The 26,288-nt window shown below is 37.6% G+C and overlaps 1 non-coding gene and 1 pseudogene across 1 annotated transcript; one reads left to right on the forward strand and one right to left on the reverse strand.

Moving 5' to 3' along the window:
* Nucleotides 1-1,613: 1,613 nt before the first annotated feature.
* Nucleotides 1,614-2,861, reverse strand: LOC148548483 (uncharacterized; annotated as a pseudogene).
* Nucleotides 2,862-21,073: 18,212 nt separating this feature from the next.
* Nucleotides 21,074-21,181, forward strand: LOC148548484 (small nucleolar RNA R71). Its single transcript, XR_015897150.1, has one exon. It is a non-coding gene; the product is annotated as a small nucleolar RNA R71 (small nucleolar RNA).
* The last annotated feature ends 5,107 nt before the right edge of the window (nucleotides 21,182-26,288 follow it).

The raw sequence follows: 26,288 nt of genomic DNA on the forward strand, positions 1-26,288 counted from the left end.
ACACAAGAATAAAAATCATAGTTAAATAATGTAACCATATAATTAAACTCAAAATCTCACAGGTTGTGTGTTCTTAGCTATAATTCATGTTCCAAATTACAATCTTCAAACAAGTTTAACAAAAAAGTGAAATGCTATAAAAAGGGTCTTGAAAAAGAATTTATCACTCCAACCAAGTAGTGGTAGAAGAACATGCACAAAATCAAACAAACATGCAATCAGACATGCAAATGTAACAACTAATTTAACAAGGAAAATTAAACATTGGTGTTGAAATAGGAAATAACTAACCCACGGAAGTCGGTATAGACCTCCCCACACTTAAAGATTGCACCGTCCTCGGTGCATGCTAAGATGTGCAAGTGGACGGGTTACTCCAACTGATACTTTTTTTCCTGAAGAATGTGCGTAGGAACTTGTTTGTCACCCCATGTAAACGTCTTCCGATTCCCTTCCTGGTGGCCATCCTGAAAGAAGAGAAAAGGAAAGAAAAGTTACCCAAAAACAAAGATAAGAAACAAATAAAATATAGTTGGATTAATGCCAAATAGTGAGGGTTTCAATTACATGGTAGCTACAATATGCAAGTGAGAAACAGTAAAAACAAATGGCATATCAATAGTGCAAGAATTGCAACAATGGGGAAGAGAGTATGGATAATGAAAGACAATATAAATTCATGTCAATGCAAAAGGAATACAGGTATCATAAAATATTGGCATTGACAGATAAATAATATCACCCAACAATATAAAATAAGTCCCGAAGTATCAAAATAATACAAGAAAAGATACAACAGTTGAATAAGAACATTTAACACCAATGGTAAAATAATAAAATTAGAAAAGAAAATAAAAAGATGAACAAAATTAAAATACAATGAAGGAAAGTATGCAATTGCAATAAGTAAAAGAAATGGAAAGAGAATATGGATGAGAATGTAAAGAAATGAAGAAGAAGAAAATAAGAAAAGAGGAAGAAAGAAGCAAAAAAGATAAGAGAACAAGAAACGGACACAATGCGTGCGCAAGCATCACGTGTACGCGTAAAAACTGAAGAAGCCATGCGACGCGTAAGCATCTCGCACGCGTATGCGTGGGTGGCCAAACATGCACACTGACGCGTGAGTGTCGGTCATGCGTACGCGTGACTACTCACAAGCTTCCAGCATGGTGGCCGCACAACTCTCTGTCCAATTCACCAATAACGCCGATTTTTCATTCCACACGTACGCATCATGGGCGCTTACGTGTGGATTGGCAAAATCTCATGGGGCGTGTACACGTGGGTTGGCTTATGCGCCAGGCACCCCTCCCGCGTCATTCCAGCACAACTTGCTGTCCATTTTCTCAATATTACGCACTGACACATGACGCGTGTGTGTCATCGACGCTTACGCATCGAGGGCAAATTTTTTTTTAATAATAATAAACCAGAAACTAATAAGCTACTAAACCATAAATTAAAAGAGATAAACATAACTAAAAATGAAAATATAACTTATTACTAACATAAACAAAAAGGGAAATTAGAAAGAATTTACCATGGTGGGGTGTCTCCCACCTAGAACTTTTAGTTATTGTCCTTAAGTTGGACATTTGGTGAGCTCCTTGTCATGGTGGGTTGTGCTTGAACTCATCTTGAAACTGCCACCAACGCTTGGACTTCCAATAAGCTCTATGAATACCAAGTAAATTCCCCAAGCTTTGATGGAGTTCTTCACAAGCTCTGAGCTCCCAAAATTGATCCTCATATATTCCCGGATCCCAAATCTTATTTCTACACCCGTCTTGAAGTGGATCACCATTGTCCCAACTGGGTGGCAAGCAGTCCGAATTCTCAATGTACTACCAAACTCTTCTTTTAGATCTAACCAAATTATCACCAGTTGAGCCCTTACATCTAACTCTTGAAATATCATCCTTGATGAGCCTTGATTTGCAACTCCAACCACTAAACATCCTTTTCTTACGCTTAATGCCACAAAGCCTCCTAAGTTGACCATCTGTTTCAAGAATACCATATTCAAGTGGGACAGTAAAGCGAATAGAGATAGGTCTTACCCACTCAAATGAAGGAGTAGATGGCCACCTAGGTAGAGAAGTCTTTAACGTTCTTGACAAAGCGTACTCCACGCCCCTCCACCCTTTCCAAAGGACTTCCGCTTCCACATCATTCTCAGACTCAATTAGGGAAGGGTCTTCATATTCAAGGAGTTCATTTACAAATGTAGATTCATCACTAGGAGGGCTTGATTCATGATCCTCATCACCAAGGGAACTTGTTTCTTGATCTATCCCATCCAAGTCTTCATAGGGAATCTGCCATGGAGGTTGTGCACTGACCTTCTTGACATCAATTTCAATCTTCTTGGAGGAATACTCTACAACTCTGGATTCCCATGGAGGTTCGGCATCTCCTAAGTCTTCAACCACTTCTTCCTCTTCAACTATTACGGATTCCTCCACTTGTTCAAATACAAAATCACGCTCTTCATTGTCCACCGGAGTTTCTAGTGTCTCTTTCATGCTACGCTCTTCTATTGATTCTCCACATGTAGCCATGGGAGTGCTTTGAGTATCGAAGCGCAGAGAGGCTAAATTACCTACTACCTTGATCAAGGTAGCTACGAACTCTTGTGTTGTCCTTTGCATCTCTCTTTGCCCTTGAAGAAGAACACTTAGAGTGTCATTCATTAAAGATTGGGGTGGATATGAGTGTTCATTACTTGGGAGAAAAGGTTCATGATATGAGGGTGGTTCATCATAACAAGGATGTGGTGGTTCAACACTCTCCATCTTTTCTACTTGTTGCACAACACACTTCAGTTCCTTGTTCTCAGGTTGAGATGCTTTAGCCATGAGAGCTTCGTGTACTTTTCGGATTTCAACTTACTCTAATTGATGAAGGGTTGCTTGAAATTTATCCAGTATTTCCTAGAGACGATCCCTTGACTCTTGTTCTGCTTGGATTCCTAATTAGAATCATATGCCTCTTAGGTTGATGGATATGGGCAAGGTGTGTATAGAGGTGGTAGTTTTTGGGAGTAATTGGATTGGAATTGGGGTGGTTCTATGTATGGTTCATATGGCTCATAAGGTGGTTGGTATGGTGGATAAGGGTTAGAATCATATGAGGGTGTTTGGTAGTAAGGGCATTGTGAGCATGGTGGTTCAAAGCTATGTTGAGGAGGGGGTTCGTAGGCATATGGTGGGGCTTGTTGGTAACTACAAGGGGGTCCACCATATCCATTATCTTGGTATGCACCTCGGAATCGCTCTTGCTCATAGTAAGTTGGAGGAGGTTGTTGCCAAGATTGTTGATCAAATCCTTGTGGCTCCTCCCATCTTTGATTGTCCCATCCTTGATGCAAGCTTTCATTGTAATCTCCCATTCCAACAACATGATTGTAACCAAACTCATAGCCAAAGGGGTTAGAATTCATAGTATCAAGAGAAAATAGAAACAAAAACTAATAAGGAATAATGAAACTAAACTCCTAAAACTAGAAACAACTAACAGAGAAATGAAAAAGCAAATTTATTCACAATATTCACAATAACCAATAATAAGGCACATATTTGCAATTTCCCGGAAACGGCACCATTTTAATGAACGGATTTTTGCTAGTAAAGAATTCACAATAAATTCCCGTTGCAAGTATAGTTTCTAAACCAACAATAATCCTTTCGTACAAAAATTTAGTTGTCACTTATAATTGGTTATGAGATTGCAGGGAGGTGTGTTACTTATAATTGGTTATGAGATTGTATCTTTTTGGGTTTTTGAAAGGTTGGACAAGGAATGTAAATGATAAGAAAATAAACTAATAATTAAGAAAGCTCTTGGCAAGGTATGAAAATTAGAAGTCCTGTCCTAGCTATCCTTATCAATTGTGATGAGAATTGTCCATTGCTCCCACTTAGTTAACCTCTAACTATGAAGGAAAGTCAAGTGGATGAATCAATTTGATTCCTCAAGTCCTAGTAAAATCCTAACGAAAGACTAGCTTTATAGGGATCCAAATCAACTAGCAACTTTCAATTATCAATCAACAAAGGAGTTTGATAACTCAAGAGACTCCAATTATTCAATCTAAGCTAAGAACATAAAAAGCTAATTTAAAATCCAACCAAGTATTTTGTCAAACACTTGGAAGGCACAACATAAAAACAGAGAAAACTAGCAAGGAATATTAAATTTAAACAACTAATTGCAAGCATCAATGATGACAATTAAAGGAAGAAGCAATAAACACGAAATACCTCAAATTACATTAACTAGAAAATCAAATCTAACATGGAGTTCATAAACCAAATTGGAGAATAAATAAATCAACAAGGGAAGATAGATAAACTAAAGTGCTAGAACAAATAAAAGTAGAAGAGAGACTAATTAAACTAAGATAGAAATCTAAAATTAAAAATAGCTAAACCTAAGAATCCTAAAACCTAGAGAGAGGGTCTCTCTAGAAAACTACATCTAAAACCTAAAATTATGTGAATGAAAGTTGTATCACTGATTCCTCCACTTTGAAACCACTAATCTGTGTTTTTGGGCTTAGAACTGGGCCAAAAGCAGCCCAAAAATTGCCCCCAACATTTTCTGATACGTACAGCATGTGGCTCTGTCACGCGTACGCGTCGCCCACATATACGCGTCGCTGAACTTTTGCAAGGTCACACGTACGCGTGATGCACGCGTGCGCATCACTTAACTGCATGGCAACTATGGGAAATTGCATATCATTTTGAAGCCCCAGATGTTAACTTTCCAACGCAACTAGAACCGCCTCATTTGGACCTCTGTAGCTCAAGTTATGATCGATTTAGTACGAAGAGGTCAGGCTTGACAGCTTAGTAATTCCTTCAATTTCTTGTATTCCTTCCACTTTTGCATGCTTCCTTTCCATCCTCTAAGCCATTCCTGCCCTATAAACCCTGAAATCACTTAACACACATATCAAGGCATCGAATGGTAATAAGAGAGGATTAATAATTAGCAATATTTAAGGCCAAAGAAGCATGTTTTAAATCATAGCACAGAATTAGGAAGGAAAATGTAAAACATTCAATTTGTATGCATAAGTGTGAGAATAATGGATAAAATCCACTTAATTTAGCATAAAATGTACCATGAAATAGTGGTACATCAAGTAGATTTCTACTATTGTTTTTGGGGTTGAGTATTGGAAGTGAATTGTCAAAACCTAATGCGGATTGTTAATTGGAAGGTTCTAGTTAGCTTGAACTTCACTAAAGCTAGTCTTTCACTAGGAGTTAACTAGGACTTCTGAACTCAAGTTAATTGTATTCACTTGACTTTCCTTCATTTGTTAGAGGATAACTAAGTCAAAGCAATAGACAATTTCCATCACATTTGGTAATGATAATGAGGATAGGAACTCCAATTCTCACCCCTAGCCAAGGTCTTTATATTGATTGATTGTTATTCTTATATGCTTTTAGTTGTAGTTGTCTTGATGCATGCTTGTTAGTTAGACAATGCTTGATTGATGTATCTAGTTGTCTCATTTCATTGTTAGTTGGTTGTTGCTTTTATATACTTGCCATTTTACTTCTTCCGTAAGCAATCCAAACTTCCAAAATTCCTAAACAATGATGTGCATCATGTTGCAAGTCCTGGAAGACGACCCAGGATTCTACTCCCGGTTATGGATTTGATTATTATGACGTTCTTATAAACTTTGACTTGAGGATAATTTGTCGGTTGGGACTATACTTTGCGACATTGAATTGGAAAATCCTTTGGTCATTTCTTAACCGACATTTATCCTCTATCACACAGCTTGAAAGTAAATTTCTCCTATATTGCTAATTACTTGAACTAATCTGGATACATCACATATAATTCGTTTAGCTTTGGGTAATTAGGGTTTTTATAGCCATAAACTAGATTTGAACTTAACCCTCTAATCAGAATCAAGTGACCAAGAGATTGGTGGTTTATGAAGATTAGATGAGACTAAATCACTAAGAGATTAGGGTTTAGTCAATTACAATTTTTCATGAAATGAATCTTGCATGATTCAAATAGTTGGTAAAAAAACTTGATCTGAAAATGTAAACATCTCCGATACCTTAACTATTTCTCTCATTGATTTCTACACCAAACTCATTATTTGCTTTCTTTACTCTTGCTTTATTGTTTAATGCTTTTTAAAACCCATGAAACCAACTTTTTATTTCGCCTGACTAAGCCAGTCAGTTGACCATTGTTGCTCAGTTCCTCAATCCTCGTGGGATCGATCCTTACTTGCCTGAGGTATTACTTGGATGACTTGGTGCATTTGCCGGTTTAATTGTGGATATTCTCAAAATCTGCACCAAGTTTTTGGCGCCGTTATCGGGGACTGACTTTGATTGACAACTACCGGTTATCTGATTGCTTAGATTAGATATTTTTCTTAGTTTTTTTGTTTATTTTTATTCTATTTCTCTTTCAACTTTCGAATTAGGTTTTATTAGTTTTCCTTAATTTCTTATTTTAAGTTTCATGTTCCTTTAGTGATTTTTCTTATTCACTATTTTCAAAAACTCTAGTATTTTTCATTGTTTAATTTTTGAAAATTTTGGTTTACCTTTTCTTACTAGTTTTCAAAATCCTTAGCTTAATTGCTTGCTTTATTTTATTTCTTTTTACGTAGGATATCTGACTGGGAATTCTCTATACTCTGAAATAGAGATTTCCACTTTTCTTTATTTTCTATTTGTTTATGAGAAGGAACAGGAATAGAGAACCACTTCTTGATTTTGATCCTGAACCGGAAAGGACACTGAGGCGACGTTTGCAATAAGCTAGAGCTTACAGAGCCGGTGAGAATCTCAGGGACACCTTTGAGAAGGAAGCCATGGACCCCAACAATCTCAATAATGGGGGAAATCTGAATGGTAATTAGCATACAAGGAAGACTTTGAGCTCCTACACTGCTCCCACTCCTAACTTTTATGGGCATAGTATTTCAGTACCTCCCATAGGTGCCAATAATTTTGAACTAAAGCCCAGTTGATCACTCTCGTGGAACAAAACTGCCAGTTTCATGGACTCCCACAGGAAGATCCCAATTTGTTTATTTCTAATTTTCTGCAGATCTGTGACACTGTAAAGACTAATGGAGTAAATCATGATGTCTACAAGCTCACACTCTTCCCATTTACTGTGAGTGACAGAGCAAAGCAGTGGCTGGATACTCAGCCCAAGGAGAGCTTAGACTCCTTGGACAAGGTGATCAATGAATTTCTGACCAAATTTTTTCCACCTCAGAAGTTGACTAAGTTAAGGGTGGATATCCAAACTTTCAGGCAGAAAGATGGTGAGTCCCTCTATGAAACCTAGAAAAGATACAAGCAGATGATCAAGAAGTGAACCCCAGATATGTTTTCAGACTGGACCAAGCTGCAGATTTTCTATGATGGCCTCTCTGAAATGGCAAAAATGTCTTTGGACAATTTTGCAGGTGGTTCTTTGCACCTGAAGAAGACGCCTATAGAGGCTAATGAGCTTATTGAGATGGTTGCTAACAACCAGTATCTATACTCTTCTGAGAGGAATCCTGTGAATCTTGTAAAGAAAGGAGTTATGGAGGTGGACACCTTTGATGCCATCTTAGCTCAGAACAAGATTATGTCACAACAAATCAACATGATTTCTCAGTACTTGAGTGGGATGCAAGTCTCAGGTGTTAGTACTCAAGAGGCACCTTAAGACATGAATGGAGGATTCAACCAAGGGGAGAATTATGGTTATGCTCAACCCACTCCTGAGCAAGTTAATTATATGAGAAATTCCTCCAGAAATCCCAATAATGATTCTTATTCAAACACATTCAATCAAGGATGGAGGAATCACCCTAATTTTGGATGGAGAGACTAACCCCAGAAGTCTCAACAGAACATCAACAACAACTCTCAGGGCAGTTTCAATCAGAACAAGTTCAACAAATTCACCAACTGTTTATGTTGTGCCTTCCAAGTGTTTGATAAAATGCTTGGGAGAGTTTTAAGTTAGATTTTTATATTCTTAGGTTGAATTGATTAATTGGAGACTCTTGAATCATCAAAGTCTCTTGTTGGTTGGTGATTGAAACTAGCTAGTTGACTTAAACTTCACTAACTCTAGTATTTGATTAGAACTTGTGAATCCAAGTTGATTATTGCTCACTTGACTTTCCTTTATTGTTAGAGGTTAACTAAGTGAGAGCAAAAGGCAATTACCATCACAAGTGACTATGGTAATAGGGATAGGAATTCCAATTATCAATCCTTGGTAGGACTTTTCTTAATTATTAGTTTATTTCCTTGTCCTTTATATTCCTTGTTCAACCTTTAAAAACCCAAAAACATACTATCTCAAAACCAATAATAACATACTTCCCTGCAATTCCTTGAGAGATGACCCGAAGTTTAAATACTTCAGTTTATTTTTATTGGGTTTGCTTAAGTGACAAACAAATTAAATTTGATTGAGGTTTAATTGTCGGTTTAGATCTATACTTGCAACGCGATTACTTTTGTGAAATTCTTTACTAACAATTTTGCCCCCGTCAATTTTTGGCGCTGTTGCTGGGGAATTGCAAACGCGTGCCTTATTATTGGTTATTGTGAATATTATGAATAATTTTGCTTTTTCATTTCTTTGTTAGTGTTTCTAGTTTTAGGAGTTTATTTTTATTAATTCTTATTAGTTTTTGTTTTTACTTGTTACTATGAATTCTCACCCCTTTGGCTATGAGTTTGGTTCAAATTATGTTGTAGGGAATGGAAGCTATAATGAGAACATGCATCAAGGTTGGAACAATCAAAAATGGGAGGAGTCACAAAGATTTGATCAACCCTCTTGGCAACAACCCCCTCCAATGTGCTATGAGCAACAACCATTCTACGATGCATACCAAGACAATGGTTATGGTGGACCCCCTTATAGTTACCAACAAGTTCCACCATATGCCTATAAACCCCCTCCTCAACATAGCTTTGAACCACCATACTCACAAGCCACCTACTACCAAATACCCTCATATGATCCTAATCCTTATGCACCATACCAACCACCTTATGAACCATATGAACCATATATGGAACCACCCCAATTCTAACACAATTACTCCCAAGAACCACTACCTCCATACACACCTTGTCCATATCCATCAACCCAAGAGGCATATGATCTTAATTATGCAATCCAAGCGGAATAAGAATCAACGGATCGTCTCAAGAAAACAATGGATCGGCTTCAAGCAACCATCCGTCAAAAGATAGACTCATGGGATTCATATCATAAGCAAAACATGCCCACAGATAATTGTGGAAAAGTAGCCGAAGAGAGGAGTATGGGTGAGATTCTAGAGTCTCAACTTGAGAACAAGGAAATGGAGTGTGTTTTGCAACAAGTTGAAAGGATGGAGAGTGTTGAACTGCTACATCCGTATCATTATGAACCACCTTCCTATCATGAACCTTTTCTTCCAATCAATGAACCCTTATATCCACTCCAATCTTCAATGCATGACACTCTTGGTGTTCTTCTTCAAGGGCAAAGAAATATGCAAAGGGAAGTACTAGAAATCACGGCTGCCTTGACCGAGGTAGTAAAACGATTAGCTTCTCAATATTTGGACACTCAAGGAACTCCCATAGCTACATGTGGAGAATCAATAGAAGAGCGTAGGATGAAGGAGACACTAGAAACTCTGGTGGACAATGAGAAACGTGATTTTGTATTGGAACAAGCGGAGGAAGCCGTAATAATTGAAGAGGAAGAAGTGGTTGAGGACTTAGGAGATGCCGAAACTCTATGGGAATCTAGAGTTGTAGAGTATTCCTCCAAGAAAATTGAAATTAATGTTAAGGAGGCTAGTGCACAACCTCCATGGCATATTTCCTCTGAAGAATTGGATGGAATAGATCAAGAAGCAAGTTCCCTTGGAGATGATGATCATGAATCAAGTCTTCCTAGTGATGAATCCACATCCACAAATGAATTCGTTGAATATGAAGATCCTTCTTCGGTTGAATCTGAGAATGATGTAGAAGTAGAAGCCCTTAGGCAAGGATGGGCAGGAGTTGAACATGCGTTGTCAAGATCGTTGGAGACTTCTCTACCTAGGTTGTCGTCTACTCTTTCACTTGAGTGGGTAAGACTTATCTCTATTCGCTTTACTGTCCCACTTGAATATGGTATTCTTGAAACAGATGGTCAACTTAGGAGGCTTTGTGGGATTAAGCGTAAGAGAAGAATGTTTAGTGGTTGAAGTTGCAAATCAAGGCTCATCAAGGTTGATATTTCAAGAGCTAGATGCAAGGGTGAGACTAGTGAAAATTTGGTTGGATCTAAGAGAAGGGTTTGGTATTGCATTAAGAATTCGTATTGTTTGCCACCCGGTTGGAGCGATGATGAGCAACTTATAGACGGGTGTAGGAACAAGATTTGGGATCCGGGCATACAAGAGGATCAACATTGGGAGCTCAAAGCTTGTGGAAAACTTCATCAAGGCTTGGCAAATTCACTTAGGAATGTTGAAGCTTATTGGAAGTCCAAGCATTGGTGGAAGTTTCAGGATAAGTTCAAGCACAAGCCACCATGACAAGGAGCTCGCCAAATGTCCAACTTAAGGACTTTAACTGAAAGTGCTAGGTGGGAGACACCCTACCATGGTAATTTCTTTCTAATTTCCCTTTTATTTATATTAGTAATAAGTTAGATTTTTATTTTTGTTTTTAGATATGTTTATTTGGTTTAATTCATGGTTTAGTTGTCTAAACAAAAAAAAAAGCAGAGGTGCAAGCGTCTATGACGCATACGCGTCATGCGTGAATGCGAAACACATTAGAAATGAACAGAAAGTCATGCGGGAGCTGTGCAGGAAGCATGCTAGGAGCACAAGCCAACCCACGCGTACGCGTGCCTCACGCGTGCGCGTCACCTGCGTTTTTGACAATCCACGCGTAAGCATCCCTGATGTATGCGTGGGCATGAAAATCGGCATTAATAGTGAATTGAACAAAGAGTTGGGCTGCCATTGTGCTGGAAACGTGCGAGTAGTCACGCGTACGTGTGACCGACGCGCACACGTCAGTTTTCAATTTTTGGCCACCCACGCGTATGCGTGGTCAACGGTTACGCGTCGCATGGCCGTTTCAGTTTTCACGCGCACGCGTGATGCATGCACATGCGTCGCGTCCTATTTCTCATTTTCTTCTCCTTTCTTCTCTCATTTCTCCTTCTTTCTTCTCTCCTTTCTTACTCTTTCCTCTTCCTTTCTCACTTTCTTCTTCTCCAATCTCATCCTTATTCTCTTTCATTCTCTTACTTCTTGCATTTGCATACTTTAATTCATTGCATTTTTTAATTTTGAGCATATGTTTTATTTTCTTTTCTAAGTTTATTATTTTACCATTGGTGTTAAATGTTCTTATTCAACTGTTGCGTCTTTTCTTGCATTATTTTGGTGCTTCGTGACTTGTTTTATATTGTTGGGTGATATTATTTATAGGTGAATGCTACTCCTTTATGATACTTATATTCCCTTGCATTGATATGAACTTATATTGTCTTTCATTACCCATTATCTCTTCACTATTGTTGTAATTTTTACACTATTGATATGTCATGTGCTTCTATTATTTTCTCACTTGCATGTTGTAGGTACCATGTAGTGAGACCCTAATCATTATTTGGCATTAACCCACCCATAATTTATTTGTTTTCTTATCTTTGTTTCTGGGTTACTTTTCTTTTTTTTTTCTCTTCTTTCAAGATGGCCACCGAGAAGGAAAAGGAAAAGCTTCTCAATGGGGCAACAAACAAGTCCATCTGCATAATCTTTGGAGAAAAGCATCAGTTATAGCAACCTGTCCACTTGCACATCTTAGCATGCACCGAGGATGGTGCAATCTTTAAGTGTGGGAAGGTCAATACCGACTTTCGTGGGTTAGTTATTTCCTATTTCAACACCAATGTTTAATTTTTCTTGTTAAATTAGTTGTTGCATTTGCATGTTTGATTGCATGTTTGTTTGATTTTGTACATGTTCTTCTACCACTACTTGGTTGGAGTGATAAGTTCTTTTTAAAGAACCTTTTTATAGCATTTCACTAATTTAAATTAAAACTTTTTAAACCTTGCTTGAAGAAATTTTATTTTGGAACATGGTTTAGAGCTCGAACACACAAAACCAGTGAGATTTTTGAGCCTATTTGATTGGTTGCATTTTATCATCCAATATTTTATTTTTTGTGTGTGTTGTTTTCTCTAAAATTGTGATCTTTGTCTTGCTTAATTCTATATTTCCATTGTTTGATGTATGCATGCACTTATATGATTGAGGCCTTGTTTCACTGAGCTTACATACCCATATGGCCTTAACCTTTTCATTATCTTTTGTAAACCAATGTTGAGCCTACTTATCCCATTTGTTCTTTACTTTAGCACATCATCAACTCTAAGCGTAAAACAATAATATCCTTAATTTGAATCCTTGGTTAGCTTAGACTAGTGAGAGTATTCATGATTTAAGTGTGGGGAAGTTGGGTTTAGAAACATTTGATTTGAGAATTGGGTGTTGTATATTCTTGTGAAAATGTGCAAAACAATAGTTGAGCATATATTCTAGCATTCAATATCTTAATCGTATGCATTGAGAAAAACAAAAGAAAAAAAACATTAAAAAACGGAGAAAAAGAAAAGAAAATGAGCAAATAATAAAAGGGGACAAAATGCCCCAAAGTAAATGGTGAAAGCAATGCATATGTACTGTACTCGAAATTAGGATGCATGAATATGTGGAAAACATGGTTAATGGATAGTTAGGTTTTGTATTTTGATTACATGGATTGTCCTAAGTTAGGTGGGAAGTTTGGGTTAATTAAGGATTCAGATTTTAGTTCACTTGACCAAATACAGTCCTACCTTGACCCTAACCCCATTACAACCCTAAAAAGACCTCTTGATATGTGTATTTGTGCATCAAATTATTTGTTGATTGGTAGAAGAAGAGCAAGCCTTAGAAAGCAAGGTTAGTAGAGAATTGCGAGAATCGAACCTTAAACACTTGAGCGATTAGAGCGTATACACTTCCGGTGAAGGTTCGATGCTCGATTCTTTGTTCCCGGCTTTCATGAGATATTTTCTTTTGCAAGTCTACTTGTACTTTATTTTGAGATTTGAATTAGTGGAATCCAGCTTATATTTATTCTTGGAGAATTTATTTACTTTTAAACCAAGTAGGAAAAAGCATTTTGCATTTAGTTGCATTCATATAGATAGGTTACATTTCATAAGTTTTACCATTCCTCTTCACTCCTTTATAGCTTCTCTTGAGCTTAGCATGAGGACATGCTAATGTTTAAGTGTGGGGAGATTGATAAATCCCATTTTTAGGGTTTATCTTGTGCTTAATTTAGTAGATTTTTTATCCACTATTTTTACACGTATTCATAGAATTTGCATGTTTTACATTTTCCTTCCTAATTTTGTGCCATGATTGAAAACATGCTTCTTTTGCCTTAAATTTGCTAATTTTAATCCCCTCTTATTACCATTCGATACCGTGATATGTTTGCTGAGTGTTTTCAGGGTTTATAGGGCAGGAATGACTTAGAGGACGGAAAGGAAGCATGCAAAAGTGGAAGAAATACAAGAAATTGAAGGAATTGCTAAGCTGTCAATCCTGACCTCTTCGTACTAAATCGATCATAACTTGAGATACAGAGGTCCGAATGAGGCGGCTCTAGTTATGTTGGAAAGCTAACATCCGGGGCTTTGAAATGATATGCAATTTGCCATAGTTGCCTTGCAGTTAGGCGACGCACATGCGTGGTATGACGCGTACGTGTGACTGGTGCGACAGACAAGCGACACGTACGCACGTACGCATGACCAGGATTTTTGCTAAGCGACGCATACGCGTGAGTGACGTGTACACATGACAGAGCATCACGTGCTGGATTACACAGAAGATTCTGGGGGCAATTTCTAGGCTCCCTTTGGCCCAGTTCCAAGCCCGAAAACACAGAATAGAGGCTACAAAGTGGGGGAATCATTAATACAACATTCATTCACACAAAATTAGGTTTTAGATGTAGTTTTTCTAGAAATAGGTTTTAGGGTTCTTAGCTTATTCCTTTTCAATTTCTGAATTCTATCTTATTTCAATTGAGTTTCTCTTCAACTTTTAATTGTTCTAGTATTCTAGTTTATTTATTTCCCTTATTGATTACTTTATGTTGCCATTTTGGTTTATGACTTCTCATGTTAGATTTGATTTCCCTTTTTAATGCAATTTGAGGTATTTCATATTCATTGCTCATTTCTTCATTTGTTATTATTGATATTTGTAATTGGTTATTTAGATTTAATATTCCTTAATAGTTTTCTATGTTTTTATGTTGTGCCTTCCAAGTGTTTGATAAAATACTTGGGAGGGTTTTAAGTTAGATTTTTATATTATTAGCTTGAATTGATTAATTAAAGACTCTTGAATCATCAAAGTCTCTTGTTGGTTGGTGATTGAAACTAGCTAGTTGACTTAAACTTCACTAACTCTAGTCTTTGATTAGGACTTGTGAACCCAAGTTGATTATTGCTCACTTGAATTTCTTTCATTGTTAGAGGTTAACTAAGTGAGAGTAAAAGGCAATTACCATCACAAGTGACTATGATAATAGGGATAGGAATTCCAATTATCAATCCTTGCTAGGATTTTTCTTAATTATTAGTTTATTTTTTTGTCATTTATATTCCTTGTTCAACCTTTAAAAACCCAAAAATATATTATCTCATAACCAATAATAACATACTTCCCTACAATTCCTTGAGAGATGACCCGAGGTTTAAATACTTCAGTTTATTTTTATTGGGTTTGCTTAAGTGATAAACAAATTAAATTTGATTGAGGTTTAATTGTTGGTTTAGATCTATACTTGCAACGCGATTACTTTTGTTAAATTCTTTACCGACGATTTTGCCCCCGTCAATCCACTTAGCCTCAGAATACTCCTAACTTGGCCTCTTTAGTTGCAGAACTTTCCAAGAGCACTCATAGCTTTATGCAGGAGACTAGAGCTTCCATTCGGAACTTGGAAGTACAAGTGCGTCAGTTGAGTAAGAGGATACCTGAGAGGCCTCCTAACACTCTTCCTAGTGACACACAGGTAAACCCAAGAGAAGAGTGTAAGACCCTCACAATGGATACTGAATCCATACTATAGAAGGAGGTGCAAGTTGCTAAGAGGTTAGAGGAGAAAGAAGCTTCAAGAAAGGCTGAGGTTAATGTTACATGCCCCACTGGTGCACGAAATCGTGATCGTTCATTCCTTGGTAACGGCGCCAAAAACTTGATACGCACATTCATAATCTTAGTTCTTTGTCACAACTTCGCACAACTAACAAGCAAGTGCATTGGGTCATCTAAGTAATAAACCTTACGTGAGTAAGGATCAATCCCACGGAGATTGTCGGCTTGAAGCAAGCTATGGTCACCTTGTAAATCTCAGTCAGGCGGATTCAATTGGTTATGGAGATTTGATAATTAAAATATAATTTAAATATAAAATAGGATAGAAATACTTATGTAATTCATTGGTGAGAATTTCAGATAAGTGTATGGAGATGCTTTTGTTCTTTCTGAACCTCTACTTTCCTACTGCTTTCATCCAATCACTCATACTCCTTTCCATGGCAAGCTGTAGGTTAGGCATCACCGTTGTCAATGGTTACATCCTGTCCTCTCAGTGAAAATGGTCTAAATGCGCTGTCACCGCACGGCTAATCATCTGTCGGTTTTCGATCATGCTAGAATAGGATTCAATAATCCTTTTGCGTCTATCACTACGCCCAACACTCGCGAGTTTGAAGCTCGTCACATCCATCCCTTCCCAGATCCTACTCGGAATACCACAAACAAGGTTTAGACTTTCCGGATCTCAAGAATGGCCACCAATAATTCTAGCCTATACCACGAAGACTCTGATCGTAAATCAGGAGGCTAAGAGATATGCATTCAAGCTTGCTTTCATGTAGAATGGAAGTGTTTGTCAGGCACGCGTTCATAAGTGAGAATGATGATGAGCGTCACATAATTATCATATTCATCATGTTCTTGTGTGCAAATGAATATCTTAGAGAAGAAATAGGCTTGAGTTGAATAGAAAAACAATAGTACTTTGCATTAATTCATGAGGAACAGCAGAGCTCCACACCTTAATCTATGGTGTGTAGAAACTCTACCGTTGAAAATACATAAGTGAAAATAGGGTAGACATGGCCGAGTGGCCAGCCTCCCATGGAGGTCTCAGAACGTAAAAGTTACATAATGTGTTCCAGAGATGTGAAATAAATCACTAAAAGTAGTTTTTATACTAAACTAGTAACTAGGGTTTACAGAAATGAGTGAATGATGCAGAAATCCACTTCCGAGCCCACTTGGTGTGTGCTTGGGCTGAGCATTGAGCTTTCATGTGTAGAGGTCTTCTTTAGAGTTGAACGCCAGTTTGTAACCTGTTTTTGGAGTTTAACTCTGCTTTGCAACCTGTTACTGGCGTTTAACTCCAGAATAGGGCAGAAAGCTGGCGTTGAACGCCAGTTTGCGTCGTCTAAACTCGGGCAAAGTATGGACTATTATATATTTCTAGAAATCCCTGGATGTCTACTTTCCAACACAGTTGAGAGCGCCCCATTTAAGCTCTTGTAGCTCCAGAAAATCCACTTTGAGTGCAGGGAGGTCAGAATCAAACAGCATCTGCAGTCCTTCTTCAGCCTCTGAATAAGATTTTTGCTCAAGTCCCTCAATTTCCGCCAGAAAATACCTGAAATCATAGAAAAATACAAAAACTCATAGTAAAGTCCAGAAATGTGATTTTTATTTAAAAACTAATAAAAATATACTAAAAACTAACTAAATCATACTAAAAACTATGTAAAAACAATGCCAAAAAGCGTATAAATTATCCGCTCATCACAACACCAAACTTAAATTGTTGCTTGTTCCCAAGCAACTAAAAATCAAATAGGGTAAAAAGAAGAGAATATACTATAAATCCCAAAATATCAATGAAACTTTGCTCCAATCAGATGAGCGGGACTAGTAGCTTTTTGTCTCTGAACAGTTTTGGCATCTCACTTTATCCTTTGAAGTTCAGAATGATTGGCATCTATAGGAACTCAGAGTTCAGATAGTGTTATTGATTCTCCTAGTTCAGTATGTTGATTCTTGAACACATCTACTTTATGAGTCTTGGCCGTGGCCCTAAGCACTTTGTTTTCCAGTATTACCACCGGATACATAAATGCCACAGACACATAATTGGGTGAACCTTTTCAGATTGTGACTCAGCTTTGCTAAAGTCCCCAGTTAGAGGTGTCCAGGGTTCTTAAGCACACTCTGTTTTTTCTTTGGACCTCGACCTTAACCGCTCAGTCTCAAGCTTTTCACTTGACACCTTCACACCACAAGCACATGGTTAGGGATAGCTTGGTTTAGCCGCTTAGGCCAGGATTTTATTCATTTTGGCCCTCCTATCCACTGATGCTCAAAGCCTTGGATCCTTTTTACCCTTGCCTTTTGGTTTAAAGGGTTACTGGCTTTTTGCTCTTGCCTTTTGGTTTTAAGAGCTCTTGGCTTTTTCTGCTTGCTTTTTTTCTTTTTTTTCTTTTTCTTTTATTTTTGCCATTTTTTTTTCTGCAAGCTTTTGTATTCATTGCTTTTTCTTGCTTCAAGAATCAATTTTATGATTTTTCATATTATCAAATAACATTTTTCCTTTTCATCATTCTTTCAAGAGCCAACAATTTTAACATTCATAATCAACAAATTCAAAAGACATATGCATTGTTCAAGCATTTATTCAGAAAATAAAAAGTATTGTCACTACATCAAAATAATTAAACTAGTTTCAAGGATGAATTCAAAACCATGTACTTCTTGTTCTTTTGTTTTTAGAACAGTTTTCATTTAAGAGAGGTGATGGATTCATAGGACACTCATAGCTTTAAGACATAGACACTTAGACACTAATGATCATGTAGTAAAGACACAAACATAAATAAAAGATAAGGCTCAAAAATCAAAAAACAGAAAAATAAGAACAAGAAGATTAAGGAACGGGTCCACCTTAGTGAGGATGGCGTCTTCCTCTTCTTGAAGAATCAATGGTTCTCTTGAGCTCCTCTATGTCTCTTCCTTGCCTTTGTTGCTTCATTCCTAGTGATTTTGGTGCTCCTATCCTTAGTTGCTCCCAATAGTTGTGTGGAGGAAAATGTATCCCTTGAGGCATCTTAGGAATTTCTTGGTGAGGGAATTTCTCATACTCTTGTTGAGGTCCATGAGTGGGCTCTCTTGTTGTGCAGTCAAATGCTCTACTACTGAGCTATGGACCCTTGAGATGAATCTCTCCATCTCCCATGAATGACTTGGAGGTGGAAGCTTTTGTCTTCCCTTTCCTCTTTCTAAAGGTTTCTCCGGCCTTAGGTGCCATAAATGGTTATGGAAAAACAAAAAGAAATGCCTTTACCACATCAAACTTAAAAGGTTTGCTCGTCCTCGAGCAAAAGAAGAAAGGAAGTAGTAGAAGAAGAAGATAATGGAGGAGATAGAGGGAGAAGGTGTATTCGGCCAAAGGGGAGAAGTGGTGGTTGTAATGTGTGAAAATGGAGTAGTGTTGAGGGGTTTATATAGGGGTGGGGGGGAGGGTAGGATTCGGCCATTAGGGTTGGGTTTGCGAGGGAAAATAATTTGAATTTTGGAGGTAGGTGGGGTTTTTGGGGAAGAGTGGATGGATGTGATTTGTTAAGGGTATTTAAGGAAGAGATATGGAGGTGATTGGTGAAGGGTATTTGGGGAAGAGAGTTATAAAAAGGTGTAAAGAGGAGAGAAGGAGAGGTGGGGTAGGTGGGGATCCTGTGGGGTCCACAGATCCAGAGGGGTCAAGGACTTAACATCCCTGCTCCATTTAGACGTGCAAAATGCCCTCTGTATGCAATACTGGCGTTTAACGCCAAACTGATGCTTGTTGTTGGCGTTAAACGCCCAAATGTAGCCTGTTTATGGCATTTAACGCCAGGTTGATGCTTGTTTCTTGCGTTAAACGCCAGCTTGGTGATTGTTTCTGGCGTTAAACGCTAGACAGATGCTTGTTTCTGGCGTTTAAACGCTAGAATGCTCTTCCTCCAGGGTGTGCTGCTTTTAATGCTGTTTTTCATTCTGTTTTTGATTTTTCAGTAGTTTTTGTCACTTCACATGATCATCAACCTAAAGAAAACATAAAATAGCAATGGAAAATAAATAGATATAATTAAATAAAATTGAGTTGCCTCCCAACAAGCGCTTCTTTAATGTCAATAGCTTGATAGTGAGCTCTCATGGAGCCTCACAAATGTTCAGAGCATTGTTGGGACCTCCCAACACCAAACTTAGAGTTTGAATGTGGGGGTTCAACACCAAACTTAGAGTTTGGTTGTGGCCTCCCAACACCAAACTTAGAGTTTGACAGTGGGGGCTTTGGTTGACTCTGTAGTGAGAGAAGCTTTTCATACTTCCTCTCCATGGTTACAGAAGGAGAACCTTGAGTCTTAAATACAAGGTAGTCCTCATTTAGTTGAAGGACCAACTCTCCTCTGTCCACATCAATCACATCTCTTGCTGTGGCCAGGAAGGGTCTTCCAAGGATGATGGATTCATCCTCATCCTTCCCAATGTCTAGGATTGTGAAATCAACAGGGATGTAAAGGCCATCAACCTTTACTAACACGTCCTCTACTAGTCCATAAGCCTGTTTTCTTGAGTTGTCTGCCATCTCTAATGAGATTCTGGTAGCTTGCACCTCAAAGATCCCAAGTTTTTCCATTACAGAGAGTAGCATAAGGTTAATGCCTGACCCCAGGTCACACAGAGACTTCTCAAAGGTCATGGTGCCTATGTTACAGGGTATTAAGAATTTACCAGAATCCTGTTTCTTTTGAGGTAATTTCTGCCTATCTAATGCATTCAGTTCATTGGTGAGCAAGGGAGGTTCATCTTCCCAAGTCTCACTACTAAATAATTTGGCATTCAGCTTCATGATTGTACCAAGGTACTTAGCAACTTGCTCTTCAGTAATGTCTTCATCCTCTTCAGAGGAAGAATACTCATCAGAGCTCATGAAGGGCAGAAGTAAGTTGAATGGAATCTCTATGGTCTCTGTATGAGCCTCGGATTCCTTCAGGTCCTCATTGAAGAACCCCTTAGTGTCCAGAGGACATCCCATGAGGTCTTCCTTATTAGGATTCACGTCCCCCTCCTCCCTTGTAGGTTCGGCCATGATGGTCAAATCAATGGCCTTGCACTCTCTTTTTGGATTTTCTTCTGTATTGCCTGGGAGAGTACTAGGAGGAGTTTAGTGATTTTCTTACTCAGCTGACCCACTTGTTCCTCCAGATTTCTGATAGAGGACCGTGCCTCATTCATGAAACTGAGAGTGGTTTTGGATAGATCAGAGACTATGGTTGCTAAGCTAGAGAGACTCTGCTCAGAATTTTCTGTCTGTTGCTGAGAAGATGATGGAAAAGGCTTGCTATTGCTAAACCTGTTTCTTCCACCATTATTAAAGCCTTGTTGAGGCTTCTGTTGGTCCTTCCATGAGAAATTTGGATGATTTCTCCATGAAGGATTATAGGTGTTTCCATAGGGTTCTTCCATGTAATTCACCTCTGCTATTGCAGGGTTCTCAGGATCATAAGCTTCTTCTTCTGAAGATGCTTCTTTAGTACTGTTGGATGCAGCTTGCAATCCATTCAAACTCTGAAAAATCATATTGACTTGCTGAGTCAATATTTTATTCTGAGCCAATATGGCATTCAGAGTATCAATTTCAAGCACTGCCTTCCTCTGAGGCTTCCCATTACTCACAGGATTCCTTTCAGAAGTGTACATGAACTGGTTATTTGCAACCATGTCAATGAGTTCCTGAGCTTCTGCAGGCGTTTTCTTTAGGTGAATGGATCCACCTGCAGAATGGTCCAATGACATCTTTAATAATTCAGACAGACCATCATAGAATATATCCAGGATGGTCCATTCTGAAAGCATGTCAGAAGGACACTTTTTGGTCAGTTGCTTGTATCTCTCCCAAGCTTCATAGAGGGATTCACCTTCTTTCTGTTTGAAGGTTTGAACATCCACTCTAAGCTTGCTAAGCTTTTGAGGAGGAAAGAACTTGGCTAAGAAAGCCGTGACCAGCTTATCCCAAGAGTTCAGGCTATTTTTAGGTTGAGAGTCTAACCATATTCTAGCTCTGTCTCTTACAGCAAATGGGAAAAGCATAAGCCTGTAGACCTCAGGATCAACCCCATTGGTCTTAACAGTCTCACAGATTTGCAAGAATTCAGTTAAGAACTGAAAAGGATCTTCTGATGGAAGTCCATGAAACTTGCAATTCTGTTGCATCAGAGAAACTAATTGAGGCTTAAGCTCAAAATTGTTTGCTCCAATGGCAGGGATTGAGATGCTTCTTCCATGTAAGTTGGAATCTGGTGCAGTAAAGTCACCAAGCATCTTCCTTGCATTGTTTTTGGGTTCGGCCATGTCTCCTTCTTTTTCGAAAATTTCAGTAAAGTCCTCTTCAGAGTGTTGTGTTTTAGCTTCTCTTAGCTTCCTCTTCAGAGTCCTTTCAGGTTCCGGATCAGCTTCAACAAGAATGTTCTTGTCCTTGCTCCTGCTCATATAAAAAAGAAGGGAATAGAAAATAATAGGGATCCTCTTTGCCACAGTAGAGAGGTTCCTTTATGTGAGTAGAAGAGAAGAAAAAGAATTCGAACACAGAAAGAGGGAGAAGGTTCGAATTTTTAAGAAGAAGAGAAGTGTTAGTAGATAAATAAAATAATTAGAAAGAGATGAGGGGGAGAGAATTTCGAAAATTAGAAGGAAAAAAAAAAGAAAAATATTTTTGTTTTTTATTTTATTTATTAATTAGTATTTGAAAAAAGTTAGAAGAAACAATTAATTAATTAAAAAGATTTTTGAAAACGAGGGAGGTGATTTTCAAAAATTAGGAGAGAGAAAAGTAGTTAGGTGGTTTTGAAAAAGATATGATTGAAATAGTAAACTTTTAAAATCAAACAAAAAGTCAAGTAGTTAATTGAAAAAGATTTGAAAATCAATTTTGAAAAGATAAGAGGTTAGAAAAGATTTTGAAATTGATTTTGAAAAAGATGTGATTGACATTTATTTTGAAAAAGATTTGAAAAAGAAATTTAAAAAAAAAAAGTTTCATTTTGAAAATTAAAGTTGATTACTTGACTAACATGAAACAAAAAGATATGATTTTAAAATTTAAAGATTGAACCTTTCTTACTAGGCAAATAACAACTAAAAATTTTTGAATCAATCACATTAATTGTTAGCATTTATTTTGAAAATATGAAAGAAAAAATGAAAAAGATTTGATTTTTGAAAAAGATTTGAAAAAGATAAAATTTTTAAATTGAAAATTTGATTTGACTCATAAGAAACAACTAGATTTTAAAAATTTTTGAAAAAGTCAACTCAAATTTTCGAATTTTATGAGGAGAAAAAGGGAAAGATATTTTTTTATTTTTGAATTTTTAATGAATAAAGAGAAAAATAACAAAAAGACTCAAAACATGAAAATTTTGGATCAAAACCAATGATGCATGCAAGAACACTTTGAATGTCAAGATGAACACCAAGAACACTTTGAATGTCAAGATGAACATCAAGACTTTATTTTTGAAAAATTTTTAAGAAAAAAAAAATATGCAAGACACCAAACTTAGAAATTTTTCATGTTTAAACACTATGAATTCAAAAAATGCATATGGAAAACAACAAAAGACACAAAATAAGAAAATATGAAGATCAAACAAGGAGACTTACCAAGAACAACTTGAAGATCATGAAGAATGCAATGCATGAATTTTCGAAAAATGCACAAATTTTAAAAACATGCAATTGACACCAAACTTAAAAATTGACACAAGATTCAAACAAGAAACATCAAATTATTTTTTATTTTATGATTTTATAAATTTTTTTGGTATTTTTCAAAAATTATTTTGAAAAAAGAAAATAAGGATTTAAAAAATTTCTAATGAGAATTCCAGGAATCATGCAATGTTAGTTTAAAGCTCCGGTCCAGGAATTAGACATGGCTTACTAGCCAGCCAAGCTTTCAGTGAAAGCTCCGGTCCAAAACACTAGACATGGCCAATGGCTAGCCAAGCTTCAGTATACATAGTTCAAGCATGTGAAGAGGAAGCCTCAGTCCAAAAGAATTTAGACATGACTTTACAGCCAACCAGGCTTCAACAGATCATGATGAAACTCTAGAATTCATTCTTAAAAATTCTGAAGAACATAGAATAAAATTGAAAAAAATTTTTTTATTTGAAAATTTTTCGAAAATAAAAAGCTTTTAAAAATAAAATAAATTTACCTAATCTGAGCAACAAGATGAACCATCCGTTGTCCAAACTCGAACAATCCCCGGCAACGGTGCCAAAAACTTGGTGCACGAAATCGAGATCGTTCATTCCTTGGTAACGGCGCCAAAAACTTGATACGCACGTTCATAATCTTAGTTCTTTGTCACAACTTCGCACAACTAACCAGCAAGTGCACTGGGTTGTCCAAGTAATAAACCTTACGTGAGATATAAAATAGGTTATGGAGATTTGATAATTAAAATATATTTTAAATATAAAATAGGATAGAAATACTTATGTAATTCATTGGTGAGAATTTCAGATAAGCGTATGGAGATGCTTTTGTTCCTTCTGAACCTCTGCTTTCCTACTACTTTCATCTAATCACTCATACTCCTTTCCATGGCAAGCTGTATGTTGGGCATCACCATTGTCAATGGCTACATCCCGTCCTCTCAGGGAAAATGGTCCAAATGCGCTATCACCGCACGGCTAATCAACTGTCGGTTCTCGATCATGCTAGAATAGGATTCACTAATACTTTTGCGTCTGTCACTACGCCCAGCACTCGTGAGTTTGAAGCTCGTCACAGCCATCCCTTCCCAGATCCTACTTGGAATACCACAGACAAGATTTAGACTTTCCAGATCTCAAGAATGGCCGCCAATAATTCTAGCCTATACCACGAAGACTCTGATCGTATATCAGGAGGCTAAGAGATATGCATTCAAGCTTGCTTTCATGTAGAACGGAAGTATTTGTCAGGCACGCATTCATAAGTGAGAATGATGATGAGCGTCACATAATTATCACATTCATCATGTTCTTGTGTGCGAATGAATATCTTAGAGAAGAAATAGGCTTGAGTTGAATAGAAAAACAATAGTACTTTGCATTAATTCATGAGGAACAGCAGAGCTCCACACCTTAATCTATGGTGTGTAGAAACTCTACTGTTGAAAATACATAAGTGAAAATAGGGTAGACATGGCCAAGTGGCCAGCCTCCCATGCAGGTCTCAGAACATAAAAGTTACATAATATGTTCCAGAGATGTGAAATAAATCACTAAAAGTAGTTTTTATACTAAACTAGTAACTAGGGTTTACAGAAATGAGTGAATGATGTAGAAATCCACTTCCGGGCCCACTTGGTGTGTGCTTGGGCTGAGCATTGAGCTTTCATGTGTAGAGGTCTTCCTTGGAGTTGAACGCCAGTTTGTAACCTGTTTCTGGCGTTTAACTCTGCTTTGCAACCTGTTACTGGCGTTTAACTCCAGAATAGGGCAGAAAGCTGGCGTTGAACGCCAGTTTGCATCGTCTAAACTCAGGCAAAGTATGGACTATTATATATTGCTGGAAAGCCCTGGATGTCTACTTTCTAACACAATTGAGAGAGCGCCATTTGGACTCTTGTAGCTCCAGAAATTCCACTTTGATTTCAGGGAGGTCAGAATCAAACAGCATTTGCAGTCCTTCTTCAGCCTCTGAATCAGATTTTTGCTCAAGTCCCTCAATTTCAGCCAAAAAATACCTGAAATCATAGAAAAACACACAAACTCGTAGTAAAGTCTAGAAATGTGATTTTTATTTAAAAACTAATAAAAATATACTAAAAACTAACTAAATCATACTAAAAACTATGTAAAAATAATGCCAAAAAGCGTATAAATTATCTGCTCATCACCCACCTAGGGCACCTATCCAAGAGCCTGAATTATCACTCTTAGGAGCTCCAAAAGGAGACCAAGGACGAGCAGTTCTCTTAGTTTTTTGAAGTCTTTAAAAAGCTACAAGTCAATATTCCTTTTGTGGAGACTCTTGAGAAAATGCCTCCCTATGCTGCATTCAGGAAGACTTACTTTCTGAGAAGAAGGCCTTGAAGGGAGATAAAACAGTGGTGCTAACCACAGAGTCCAGTGCACTCATTCAGAGCAAGCTTCCTAACAAGATGTCAGATCTAGGGAGCTTTCAGATTCCCTGTACTATCGAGAATATCACTTTTGACAAAGCCCTTTATGATCTTGGCTCAAGTATTAATTTAATGTCCTTGTCTGTGATAACAAAAATGCAAATTCAAGAAGCACATCCTAAAAGGATAGCATTGGAGATGGCTTCGAAATCTCTAAAGCAGGCACACGAGCTAGTGGAAAATATCTTGGTCAAGGTTGGAGAGCTCTTCCTTCCTGCAAATTTTGTGATACTTGATATGGGAGAGGATGCAAATGACTCCCTCATCTTAGAAAGACCATTCCTAGCCACAGAGAGAGCTCTCATAGATGTTGAGAAAGGAGAGTTTGTTCTGAGGATGCATGAGGACTATTTGGTGTTCAAAGTTTTCAAACCTTTACCAATCTTTGGAGTGGGAAGTACTTGCATACAAAGCTTATTGCTTAAGCCTTCCCCCTTGGTAGAACCCATACCGTTCCCCCTAACATCAAACCTAAGTTTGGTGTTGGGCATTCATCATCCACCAAGGAGGAAAGAGGTCCTAAAAGAAGGTACCCAAGGGCTGGAGGAACAAAAAGTTTTCCACTTAAGACTTCTCATCTGGGATAAAAGTGGTGTTCACTAGAAGTCCAGTCCTACCTCATACAGTGAGCAGGATCTTGTCTCTAGAGCATATTGAGCTAATCCATAAGAGCACAAGAAAAAAGTTCACAATGAGGGGCAAGGATCTGAGCACCTATGACCCTCCACCCTAGAAGAGCTGACCGTCAAGCTAGTGACAGTAAAGAAGCCCTTGTTGGGAGGCAACCCAACCATGAGTATCCTTTAATTTTATTTCAGTTGATTTCTATTTTATTTTCGTTGATTTTCATAAGTTTTCCAAGGTTTAATCTTGATTGTGATCTTG

Source organism: Arachis ipaensis, chromosome B8 (genome assembly GCF_059453495.1).
Source record: "Arachis ipaensis isolate K30076 ecotype BB chromosome B8, ASM5945349v1, whole genome shotgun sequence".
Lineage (NCBI taxonomy): Eukaryota > Viridiplantae > Streptophyta > Magnoliopsida > Fabales > Fabaceae > Arachis > Arachis ipaensis.